The sequence below is a fragment of the Puma concolor genome, chromosome D3 (genome assembly GCF_028749965.1).
Source record: "Puma concolor isolate L17-30 chromosome D3, mPumCon1.1.hap2, whole genome shotgun sequence".
NCBI lineage: Eukaryota > Metazoa > Chordata > Mammalia > Carnivora > Felidae > Puma > Puma concolor.
Genome location: NC_141678.1, coordinates 89,570 through 103,005, shown reverse-complemented (window position 1 = coordinate 103,005; position 13,436 = coordinate 89,570). Strand labels below are relative to the sequence as shown.

General features: G+C 46.3%; 1 long non-coding RNA gene across 2 annotated transcripts in view; it reads right to left on the bottom strand.

The window, feature by feature from the left end:
• Positions 1 to 13,436, bottom strand: part of LOC147575205 (uncharacterized) — an 85,256-nt gene that overhangs the window by 39,671 nt on the left and 32,149 nt on the right. Inside the window, exon 1 of one of the 2 annotated variants that reach the window (XR_015242134.1) lies at positions 3,961 to 4,614. The exons of the other annotated variant lie outside the window; for it this stretch is intronic. This is a non-coding gene — a long non-coding RNA (uncharacterized LOC147575205). Of the gene's footprint in view, positions 1 to 3,960; positions 4,615 to 13,436 lie in introns of those variants that run through there. 2 annotated transcript variants of the gene reach the window in all.

Below are 13,436 nucleotides of genomic sequence, written 5' to 3'. Positions count from 1 at the left end.
CGGCCAAGTAATCTTTGACAAAAAGGATAGACTATCCAATGGAATAAATACAGTCTCCTCAGCAAGAGTGCTGGGAAAACTGGACAGCGACATACAGAAGAATGAGTCTGGACCACTTTCTCACACTCAAAATGGACGAAAGACACTCAAAATGGATGAAAGACCTAAATTTAACATAGGAAGCCATCAAAACCCTCGAGGAGAAAGCTGGCAGAAACCTCTTTGATGTTTGCTTCCACAACTTCTTAGTCAACAAGTCTCCAGAGGCAAGGGAAACAAAAGCAAAAATGAATGATTAGGACCTCATCAAAATAAAAAGCTTCTGCACAGTGAAGGAAACAATCAGCAAAACTAAAAGGCAACCAACAGAATGGGAGAAGATATTTGCAAACGACATATGAGATAAAGGATTAGTATGCAAAATCTATAAAGAACATATCAAACTCAACACCCAAAAAAACAAGTAATCCAGTGTAGAAATGAGCCAAGACATGAGCAAACACTTTCCAAGGATGACATCCAGATGGCCAAATGAAACATGAAAAAATGCTCAACATCACTCATCATCATGGAAGTACAAATCAAAAACACAATGAGATAACACCTCACCCCTGTGAGAATGGCTAACACTAACAACTCAGGCAACAACAGATGTTGGCGAGGAAGCGGAGAAAGAGGAACTCTTGCACTGCTGGCGGGAATGCAAACTGGCACAGTCACTCTGGGAACCGGTAAGTAGGTTTCTCACAAATTGAAAAAGAGGACTACCCTACAACCCAGCAGTTGCACTACTAGGTATTTATCCAAATGATACAGATGTGCTATTTCGAAGGGAAAGGTGAACCCCAAAGTAATAGAAGCACCATCAACAACAGCTAAAGTATAGAAAAAAACGCAAATGTCCATCGATGGATGAATGGATAAAGAAGATGTGGTGTATACACACACACACACACACACACACACACACACACACACACACACACACTAGAGTATTGCTTAGCAATCCAAAAGAATAAAATGTTGCCATTTAACCTGCATGGATGGAACTAGAGGGTATTATGCTAAGCGAATTTAGTCAGAGAAAGACAAATATTATAGGACCTCACACATATGAGGACTTTAAGATACAAAACAGATGAATATAAGGGATGGGAAGCAAAATAATATAAAAACATGGAGGGGGACAAAAACATTAAAAAAAACCTCTTAAATGTGGAGAATAAACAGGGTTACTGGAAGGACTGTGGGAGGGCTGATGTGCTAAATGGGTAAGGGACTTTAAGTAATCTACTACTGAGATCATTGTTCCACATTATGCTAACTTGGATGTAAATTTTAAAAATAAATTAACTAAAGATGAAAAAAAATTAACCCAGTTAATAAAAGATATCCCAACAGAATATTGTTGAAAAGGTATCAGTCATGAGTCCCCACTAAGGTTTGTACCTAAGTGGCTTTCTTAATTTCCCTAGTTTGTCATAAATACGGACAGTGCGCTCTGACACAAATCTGCTCTTGCCCTGCCTCAAGGTGAGCAGAAAGAATATATTCACCTTTGACTTGGCTTGTTAAAAAGAAAAGAGAAAAGCAAATTCATTTAACATAAGCAAGTTTTACTCATGATGCAAAATCTGCTTGACTACTTTGGACATAATGTATTGCATTTGTTTATGGCTGACTTTGCCTAAATTAGTGAATCTATTTAAATGACCAAATATTGCACATTTCACTTAGTTGCAAACACACACACACACACACACACACACACACACACACACAAATAGCATGAAATAAAAGTGAATAGGATATAACATAAATGCAGTAAGGACATAAAAGATTAGTTTTCCTATAAAACATAAAATAACTGCTTTGGCAACAGTTTTCCATTTGATAACTTCACAAGCAAATTTATATTCACTTCCAATTTATTAGCCATTTTTAGAAATACTATGTTTAATGATAACTCTAAATACAAATGGAATTATTTTTCAGAAAGAGGGAAACATTTTTTTCTCCTTAGTATATTAATTAAGCTGAAAACTGAAAGGATATCAGTTTTGTAAAAGACAATCCCAACAGACAACATTGTTGGTATCTGAACCATCATGTCAGTAAAAGTACAGTCAGTGAGGCTGTATCCTTGACTGAAAATCATGCACCATTTGTGGAGGGAACACCAGAAACTCTCCTCCAACATGATGATTGTCATTCAGGAGCTGTATTTTTTTTTTTTTTTGATGAAATGGCATGTTCAAACTATCTTTATCATGACTCCAGTCTCTGGTTTTTTAAGTCCAGGTCAGTTTTAAAATGGTCTTAATTCATTTGCCTTGGGTAACTTCTCTTAATCCTGAATACCCAAGTAAAAGAGACCTGAAATCAATTTTTTGATCATTAAAGAAAATAAGTCTACCAAAACGACATATACCAAACCTTACTAGCTATGATAGTATGCGTATCTCTTCCAAGTTACTAAAAGATTACTGCTTGTATTCAGCTTAATGGTCAACCTGGCATTTCATGGGAGCCTAGGGAAACAACAGTAATGTATTTTTGGAATTTCAGGCTATTTCTTTGTTTCAATCAGCAGTCACTATAAATATGTTATGGTCTACAGATTTATTCTAGACTATTTTCTATGTTTAAGTTTATATTTGAGAGAGAGAGAAAGAGCATGAGCCAGGGAGGGGCAGAGAGAGGGAACACAGAATCGCAATCAGGCTCCAGGCTCCCAACTGCCAGCACAGAGCCCAACATGGAGCTCAAAGTCACGAACAGTGAGATCATGACCTGTGCCAAAGTCAGATGATTACCCAACGGAGCCACACAGATACTCGAAGACCTATTTTAAATTTCCAAATATCAGACTCCAAAAGTACTATTATCTAAGCCTTTAGCTCATTCACAAGTTGCAATGACTTTGAACAAAAGTAATTTTGATAAGATGCGCTAGTCTTCTATTTTTAGGAGCTACACAGACATAGAAGCAGAAAACCAACAGCTTCCTCATACACAACTTAAGAATCATCTCTACACCACTGATGCCAATTTAAAACAACCATTATATGGCCACTTGATCAACATTCATAAGGTCATGGCAATGGTTTGGAAATGCCAAATGAAACCAGAGCTCAACACGTGTAAGGAGTCACACCATGACCCTTAGGATTTCCATCTACATGTCCAAATGACAACTATTAACAGCTGCTTTCCTGTCAATTTAATGATGGCACAACTTGCATGAATGCAAATATAACATACTTTTTAAAACAAAGATCATTCTGAAATAGACAATCTATGCAGAAAAATCCTAAGTTCTATTTCAAACAATCAGCTGCACCCAAAGAAAGAACGATACTCTCTTAACTATAAATAACTGACTTTCAAAATGTACAACTTGTTTTCACCAATACAGCTCAGTCATGTTACCAAGAACACATGGTAAACTCTTACAACAAAGGCAATGACCTTTTCCTCTATATTGTAGGAAAAAAATAACCGCTATTATCTTGACATTATGAATTCATTGTATAATTCAGACCTGTTACAAAGGAAACAAACTCACTCAGTATTCTTACTGGCTAAATTTTGCAAAGGGAAGAATACGTTTATATAATCATTAAGGATAACAGAAATTACAGCAGTAAAAAATCAAAGGATGTGAGAATGAAATTCAACCTGTGGGTATAATTACTCAGATACTAAACTTAATCCCATTTCCTGAATTGTTACACCAGCTTTACACGTACAATTGCTTATATTATACCAGGCTGAAGTATGGCTTTTCCCCGTTCATCTTGGGGACATATGGTAGATGAAAGAAAGTGGGCTTTGGAGCCCATAAGAACAAAGTTATCCAAAGGACAGCACTTACTAGTACTGTGATCTCAGAAACATGACCTACTCTCTTTTGAGCTTCAGATTGTTGATTTTCAAAATGAAAATAATCATACTTACCTCACCTGGAGGTTATGATGTCCGTGCTGAAGATGTAATTCCAGTGCCAGCCAGGAACTTGGAGTATGGAGGTAGAGGGAAGATGAAAGTCTATACAAATAAATAGAGTTATAACTTGAGCTAAGGGCAAACTGGGATTAGCACTGTGTGAGCAAATAACGGGCACAAGGGCATAGAGGAAAAAAGAAAAACCCATGTAGGTAGTGACTAGGTACAACAGACAGAAACCTGTTATGGAATGGATTTGCCCCCCAAAACCATACATTGAAGTCCTAACTACCCATGGGACTGTACTTGGATACCAGATCTTGAAAGGTAAAGTGGAGGTCGAATGAGCTCATTTGTGGGGAGGGACTCTAGTCTGATAACCGGTGTCCTATAGGAAGAGAGTGGGCAACTACACACACAGAAGGAAGACCACGTGAAGACAGTGGGAAGGAGGCCATCCACCAGTCATGGAGAGAGGACACCCACCCTGGCCACACCTTGATCTGAAGTGTGAGAAAATAAATAAATCAATTTCTGTTGCTTAAGCCACCCAGTCTGTGGTACATTGTGATGGTGGACCCAGCAAAATAATAAGAAATCCTAATATTTACTTGCTCAGCAAATGGTGTGTGAGCCTTTGAAGGAGTTGGGCACTATTCGAGGGCCCTAAGGAACCAGCCCTAAACAAAGCTAGTTTAGTCTTTGGATCCCATGGAGCCAACAATCTGGCAGGGACTACAGTAGGCCACATCCAGCAAGCAAGAAAGAAAAACAGATGGTGCCAAGGGCCAGGAAGAAAAAGAATGCAGGAAAGGGATATGGGGTGTTCAGGTCAGAGAAGGAACAGTTTTCAGTTTTACATAGAGAGCAAGCAGAGACTCCACTGAGCAGGTGATGTCAGAGCAAGGTTATGACGGAAATGAGGGAGTATGTCTTGTTGGCACGTGGAAGTATATCCCCGACAGAGAGAGGCAAAGTGAGTGCAAAGACCTGAAGCAGGAGTATGTGCCTCACAATCTCAGGGAACAGGGAGGGGCCAGTGTGGCAGCAGCCCAGTAAAAAAGGGGAGGGGAATAGGAGAGGCCTACAGGGAGGTAGCAGAGTCTGGGGAGGGCAGCACCTGTGTGGTGCACAGCTGGAGTCAGGTGTCTGGAGACATAAACAGCTGTGGGCAGCGCATAAAGACTTAGAGGCCCCAGATGCTGGCATATAGAAGCCTGAGGCTAGCTGAGATCACCACAGAGTAAGGGCGGATGGAAAGCAGATGGGGGACAGGAAGAAGACGAGGACCTACCAACACAGACACTGGTGAGCAGTGGCCCAGACGGTGGGAGGAGGAAGGAAGTAATTTTTAAAGAAAGGGGGTAATCAAGTGAGACCGTAAAATGGTGCCACGTAATCCACATACTGAAGTTTGAGACTTCACTGTGACCTTCAGCGATGTGTGTCATCCATTAAAGAGATGAGAAGTAGGGACGAGTGGGAGAGGAAGCCCATTCAGACTCAGCTGACAGAGAAACAAGGGAAGTTCTGCAGGCACCGGCACGTGCACTGCTAGGCATAGGAAGACAAAGCAGGTGGTGCTGGATGGGAAGTGATTGCTCCCCGTGGGCCGGGAGAAACAGCTGCAGGTGCACAGGAAACACTAATGCTAGTATGTGCAACATGAAATATTTGTACTTGCTTAAGCTCTATCAGAGCAGATAACCATGGATAGTTAACCATTAGATAAAAATAACCTAACTGTAAAGTCAATATCAAACCAATTGTTGACCCAACACAGATAGGCAATCAAGGAAAGATGAAACGAAGTAAAAGGAACTCGGTGAACACAAACCCCACCTGTTTACCAGTAAAATCACCTCTAGCATTTCTAGTTTTAGAGGCCCCGCCTGCCTAGGGACACTCATAAAATGGCCATGGTATCCTGACCGTGGAAAAGTAGCATAATCACTTGTTTCCTAAATAGTGACTCATTTGAATGGCCACACGAGGGTTTTACTGTCTCTTCCAATTGGTGAAATGGACCATCCCGTGAAGAGGTGGATATATGGCAAGAAGACAAGTAGACTGATGGAGCTGCTTTAAAATGTTTTTTTCTTCACTGTTTTTTTTGAGAGAGAGAGAGACAGACAGACAGACAGAACACACGTGGGGAAGGGGCAGACAGAAAGTGAGACACAGTATTTGAAGCAGGCTCCATGTTCAGAGTCATCAGCACAGAGGTGAACCAAGGGTTTGAAACCACAAACCATGAGACTATGACCTGAAGTGGGAAACTTAATCCACTGAGAGGCCGAGGCAGTGCAAAATACGTCTGGCCTAAAAGGAACATCAAGGCTACATCGCCGATGAAGGGATGCAGAAGGGGCACATGCATGATCACCTCCCGTGCCAAGGTGTGGGAAAGAACATGAGTGACACCCGTCCATCACAGAGACAGTGGCGCAATGGTGACCCCCTCCCTTGATGTGGGAGGGCGCAAGTGTTAACCCCCTCCTGTCCTAAGGGGGGGAAAGATAATGCTTGAAAACCTTTCATACCCAGGGTGGAGGAAGTACTACCTAAGCCTTACCCTACCCCTTATGTCAGTGCCAACCCTAACACTTACCTTAAGAGATGTGTGTTTCTTCAGCTGTGAAAGTGAAAGAACCATTCGTGAAATATCACATTTAATAGTGACACCACTACTCTCTCCCTAAAAGGTGGCACTGTGCATGGGTGACCATCTCACACACCAAGCAGGGGCAAGGCAGAATCCTGAACCACCTCTGGCGTCAAGTGGGGTGGGGCACATGTTTGAACACCCTCCGTGCTGAGGGGGGTTATGTGCATGTGTGAACACCCTTCCCACCGAGGTGACTGGGGCCAAGCATGAACACTGTCCCTTGCTGAGGGAGGGTTGTGTGCCTGTACAAATGGTCTGCCTCACAGAGCAGGGGTTGTGGTCATGCTTGGACCCCCTTTGGCAAGGAGGGGGGACTTTGCACATGCGTGAACAGCATCCTGGCAAGGGGAGCGGGGAGCATACGTCAACGCCCTCCCTGGCCGCATTTCTTCAGCTGTGTTTCTTCAGCTGTGAAAGTGAAAAGAACCATTCATGAAATATCACATTCAATAGTGACATCAGTACTTCCTCCCTGAGGGGTGGCGCTGTGCATGGGTGACCGACTCACATGCTGACAGGGGGCCAGGCAGAAGCCTGAACCACCTCCTGTGCTAAGTGGGGCAGGGCGCATGCACCAACGACCTCCCTGGCTGAGGTGGTGGTTCTGTGCATGCCTGAACACCCTTCCTTGCCCAGGGGAGGGGGGCGCATGTGCAAATGCCTTCCCTCATTGAGGGGAGCTGTGTGCATGCGTGAACATACACCAGTAAGGGGGGCTGTGCGCATGCCTGTACTGCCTCCTGTGATAGTGTGTAAGGAGCATGCATGCATGCCCTCCCTCACTGATGGGGATTGTGCTCATGTGGAAACGCCCTACCTCTTGGAGCAGGAGTTTTGTGCATGTGTGAACACTCTTCCGCCAGTAGGGAGAGCTGTGCACATGTGTGAACAGCACCCAGGGGTATGGGTGGGGCCTACGTGCGAATGGCATCCCTCCCCTAGCCGGGGTTCACACGTCCGCCACAACGGAGGCTGTGCACATCTATGAACACCCTCCAGCGCTGAGGGGGTAAGGTGCATAGGTCAACACCCTCCCATGCCAAAATGGGTATGCGGCACATGCTTGAACCATTCCCTTGTTGAGGGATGCATAGCGCATATGTGACTTCCCTCCTTCATGGAGGGGTTGTTGTGCGCATGCATGAATACTGTCCCTCACTGACTGGTGTCTGTGCACATGCATGAACACCCTCCCGGGCAGAGGGGTTCGGGGCAGATGCGTGAATATTCCCCCATGCTGATGTGTCACGTCACATAGGTCAACACCTTCCCATGCCAAAGTGAGGGGATGGTGCACATGGGTGAATGCCCTTCCGCCAGGAGGGGGGCCTTACACACACGAGAACAAAATCCCGCACTAATGGGGCAGGGTGCGTGCACAAATGCCCTCCGTCAACAAGGAGGGTTGTGCGTGAGAACACCCTTCTACACGGACGGAGGGCTGTACCCATCTGTGCCAGGGGGGGCATGGAGTATTAGTGAAACACCTCTCGTGCAGAGAGGGGGAGCAAGCATGACCTAACCCATAATCTAAAGCCTAAATGTAATGCTAACCCTAACCCTTGCCTTAAGTGATGCATGCTTCTTCAGCTGTGAAAGTGAAAAGAATCATTGAGGAAAGGTCACATTTGATAGTGGCAACAGTACTCCTTCTCCGAGGGGTGGCACTGTTCATGGGTGACACCCTCCATCACCGAGGGGATGAGGAGCATGTGTGAACCACCTCCCATGCCGAGGGAGAAGGGCACATGTGACAACACCCTCCCTCACCTTGGGACGGGTGGTGCAAATGTGAGAATGCGTGAACGCACTTACAAGCTGAAGAGGATGGGGCACATGTGTGAACACCCTCCCACCCTGAAGGGGGTGGGACACATGCATGAATATTCTCCCACATTGAGGGGCGGTGCTATTGCGTGAATACACTATAGAGACAAGGGGTTGGGTGTGGAAGCACGACCTAACCCTTACCCTAACCGTTATTGGTAATGCTAACCCAGACCCTTACCTTAAGAGTTGTCTGCTACTTCAGCTGTGAAATTGAAAAGAACCATTCATGAAACGTCACATTTAATGATGGCATCACTATTCCCTGATTGAAGGGTGGCGCTCTGCATGGGTGACCTCCTCCCACACCAAGGTGGGGCTGTGCACATGCGTAAAAACCCTCCCTGCTGAGATGAGCAAGACACATGCATGAACCATCTCCCATGCAGAGGTGGGGTGTGCCCATGATTGAACACCCTCCCGACCCGACAGGTGGTCATGCACATATGTGAAGAATCTGTCCTGAAGGGGGCATCTACGCATGTGTGAAAGCCCCCCCAACGGAAGTGGAGTGGAGCACGTGCTTCAATATTTTACCACTCTCAGGGATTGGGTGAAAGGGTGAACTCTCTCCCTTGCTCAGGATAGTGGGGTGATGTGTGAAGTCTTCCCGTGCTGAGGGGAGAGAGCAAGCATGACCTAGCCCTTATCTTAACCCCTAACTGTAATGCTAACCCTACCCCTGACCTTAAGAGATGCATGCTTCTTCAGCTGTGAAAGTGAAAACAGCCGTCCATGAAACGTCAGATTTAATAGTGGCATCACTACTCCCTTGCTGACTAGTGGTGCTGTGCACAGGTGACACCCTCCAGCGCCTAAGGGGGGAGGGCACATGCGTGAACCCCCTCCCACGCTGGGGGGCAGGTTCATGCACCTACCTGAACACCCTCTCAAGCTAAGGGGGCACTATGCTCATGCGTGAACACCTCCTGAGCCAAGGAGGGCATGGTGCATGGACAAATGCCCTCCCTCGCCAAGGGTTGTGGTGTCCATGCATGAACACCCTCGCACACGAGATGGGTGCAGGCGCATACATCAACATCCCCCCCGCTGAAGGGGACTGGTTCCTATTGGTGAACACCCTCCCGAGATGAGGGGTTGCGTGGCTCATGTGTGAACGCCCTCCCACTCCAAGGGAGGGTGCAGGCATGGCCTATCCCTTACCCTAACCATGAACGGCAATCCTAACCATAACACTTACCTTAAGAAATGCCTGCTTCTTCAGCTGTGAAAGGGAAAAGAGCCATTCATGAAACAACACATTAAGTAGTGGCATCACTACTCCCTTGTGGAGGGGAGGCAGGCTGCATGCCTCAACACCCTTCCGCAAGGAGGGTGGTGGGGGTCAGGTGTGACGTACCTCCCTTGCCAAAACGGGGATGCAAGCATGACTTAACCCTTACCCTAATCCTCAGGGTAATCCAAACCCTAACCCTCATTATAAGAGATGCTGCTTCTTCAGCCATGAAAGTGAAAAGACTCATTCATGAAACGTCAGATTTAATAGTGGCAACACTACTCCTTTGCTGTCTTTTTCAATAGGTGAAATGGACTTTCCCGTGAAGAGGCATGAACAGGACAAGACCCTATGGAGCTTTAATTCACTGGCCTACAGAGACAACATCAATACAGTCAATAGGGACAACACATCTCCCCATGGGCCAACAATTTAGGTTGGGGTGACCTCAGAGAATATCCCCTCTGAGGGATTTAGATGTACACTTACCAGTCAAAAGTACAACCTCACTTATTGACCCAAAATACATAACCAACACCTTAGGTTTGATACATGTACCCTGCTAGAGTTTCCTTTGGGGGTGGGTGATTGTTGTCTCCACATTCGGTGCAGGGTTGTGAAACGGTGGTGGTGGGTGTTTTCTCCTCTTCCATAAAGAGCTCCAAGGCGACCATTTGTGGGAGCCAAGCGGTAGTTGGTCTGCTCCTGAATCCCTGTGTGCTTCAGGTTCCCTGTTGAGCATCATAGCAGCGGCCTAGTGGAAACATGAGAGATGTCAGAAGACACTCAGGTAACCAAAGATGCGAATGAGGAACCTCCTGAAATACCATCAGAAGACTATGGGACACTGCTACCATCCACAGTTACAATCCAGTTTCCGAGAGCATGTGGGATGCTCTAGAGGAATGCAGTGTTACAGTGGATGAGAGGTGTCCGGCTGGTAGGAGAAATGCTGCACATCCCCGATGCTGGCTGGGGAAATGTCATATATGTTGTCAGCTATGCCAAAGATAACAAAAGAACAATGAACGAGACAGACGCCTGCTTCTTCAGCAATGAAAGTGAAAAGAGCCATCCAGGAAATATCAGATTGAAAATGATTTTAGGTACATTAATTTTTGAAAGACACAAAGAACACAAGTGGGGCATGGGCAGAGAGAGAGAGAGACAGATAGTATCTGAAGCAGGCTCCAGATTCCCAGCTATCAGCACAGTGGCTACCCAGGGATCAAAACCAGAAACCGAGAGATCATGAACCAAGACGAAGTGGGACGCGTAACTCAGAGACATCCGGGTGCCAAGGAAATCATCTGAATTAAAAGGAATATCACTGCTACATCGCGGATAAATGAAGCAGATGGGACACAATCGTGACGCCATCCCACACCAAGGGGGATTGCACCATGCCCTAAACCTTAACTGACACCTAACATTAATGCTAACCATAAACCTTACCTTAAAAAACGCCTACTTCTTCAGTTGTGAAAGTGAAAATAGATATTCATGATTTAATACTGGCATCAGTAATCCCAATCTAAGGATCTGTGAGGCTCATGGGTGACACCATCGCACATAGAGAGTGTGGAGGGTCGCATGTGTGAACACACCCCTTGCACCAAAAGCGATTGGGTGGAACATGAAATCTTACCATACCGAGAGGGGGTGGGGTGACGGTGTGAAAAACTCCAGAGCAAAGCTGGAATGGGCGAGGCAAGAACAACCTACAGTGCAGAGACACTGGGGCGATAGCAAGAACACAATCCCTTGAACATGGAGGGCGGTGTCCACATGTGAACACCTTCCCGCTCAAAGTGGGGATGCAAGCATGACCTACTCCTTGCCCAACTCCAACCCTATCACTAAACAAAATCCCACCACCTAAACCTAACACCTAACCCTAACCATACCCTAATGCTAAATCCTGCCCCTACCCTTCCCCTAACCCTAGCCCTACCTCTAACTAACCATAAACATAACCCGAACTAACCCTAACCTTACCCTAACCCTCTAACCCTAAGCCTCTAACTCTAACCCTAAAACCCTCATCCTAACGCTCTAACTCTATCCGCTAAATCTAAAACTATAACCTAAGGCCCTCTCCCCATGGGGATCCATATCGAAAGACTAATAACAGCACACATACCAGGACCAGAAACGGTTCATGAACAGTCAGCATTGAATGTGGACATCACCATGTATTTCCAAAGCGCGGCTGCAGCTGCACAAGAGGATTCCTGAGGCATAAACGATGGGTGACCCATACAGTTGTCTGGTCTTGGAACCAAAATACTACTCCTGACCAGCACCCTCCCTTGTGTACTCCCTTCTGCCCTTTGGGGAGACAACTACTCTGCTGTGGTTTCAGTGCCTGGAACGTCCTGGGACCTAACCCTAATGCTAACCAGGACCCAATGCTAACCCTCAACCTAAACCTAACCCTATCACTCACACTAGACACACCTATCTACACCAGACCAGATACAGTTGTCTGTCCTTAGAACCCAAAGATTAATCCTGACCTGCAGCCTCGGTTGTGCACACCACTCAGTCATTTGTGGAGGCAACTGCACTGCTGTGGGTTCAGCGCATGGAGCCTTGGGAACGAAGAAAACCCTAACTGTACCCCTAACCATAACCCTCAACCTAATCGTAACCCTGTTTCTAACCCTAACCCTACACTTGAACCGCACCCTCGCATGGGATCTCAGGTCAGCCCTTGAGGAATATCACTAGACTGGAGTTGCTTTGGCCCTGGTGACTTCCCTGCTCCAAACCCTAACCCTAGCTAAGTCTCCTTCCTCATGGCAACCCAATTCCAATGACTGACAACAGCACACTCATGGTGTAAATCACTCGGCTTGGAACCTGGAACATCACCATGTCATTTCCAAAGCTCAGAGGGAGCTGCACAAGGGAGCTGCTGAGGCCCAACTAAGGAGTGTCCTACACTCAAGGAGGGCCTTGACACCCTAAGACTAAGAAGGAATGGCACCATCCTTTGCGCCCTCCACTCAACCCTCTAGGGGAACACTGCACTACTTAGGATTCTGCACTTAAGCGCCTCCTGGAACCTACCCCTAACCCTCACCATGACCCTCGCCGTATTCCTCAACCGAAACCTCACCCCAATTCTAACACTAACCCTACACCTGACCTGCTACCGCGCATGGCCCTCATTCATACTCAATGGAGATAAATGGACTGTTGTTGCTTCGGCCTTGCTTATGTCCCTGGATCTAATTGTAATCCTACCTATGTCTCTATCCCGATGGGGATCCAATTCCTAATGCAGAGAATATCACGCACCTGTGGCCCAGAAGCGGTGCAGGATTACTCCACATGGAGTGTGGACCACCACCATGTCATGTCCAAATAGCAGAGGGAGGTACCAAAGTGCTTGCTGAGGCCCAAAAGTGGCCCACATGCAAGGCTGGCACTGGTAACCAAAGACTAAACCTGACCATCACCCTCCCATGTGCCCTCCACTGAGCCCTCCCAGGAGACCACTGCACTGCATGGGGTTCATCACCTGGGGACTCCTTGGAGCTATCCCTCATCCTAATCATGACCCACTCCATACTCCTCAATCGGAACCTCACCCTATGTCTAACACTAACCCTACACGTGACCCGCATCCATGCATGAGCCCTCATTCAGCCCTCCATGGAGGTAAAGGGATTGTTGTTTCTTCAGCCTTGCTTACGTCCCGTCCCTGGATCAAACCCTTGCCCTAGCTATGGCTCATTCCCAATGGGG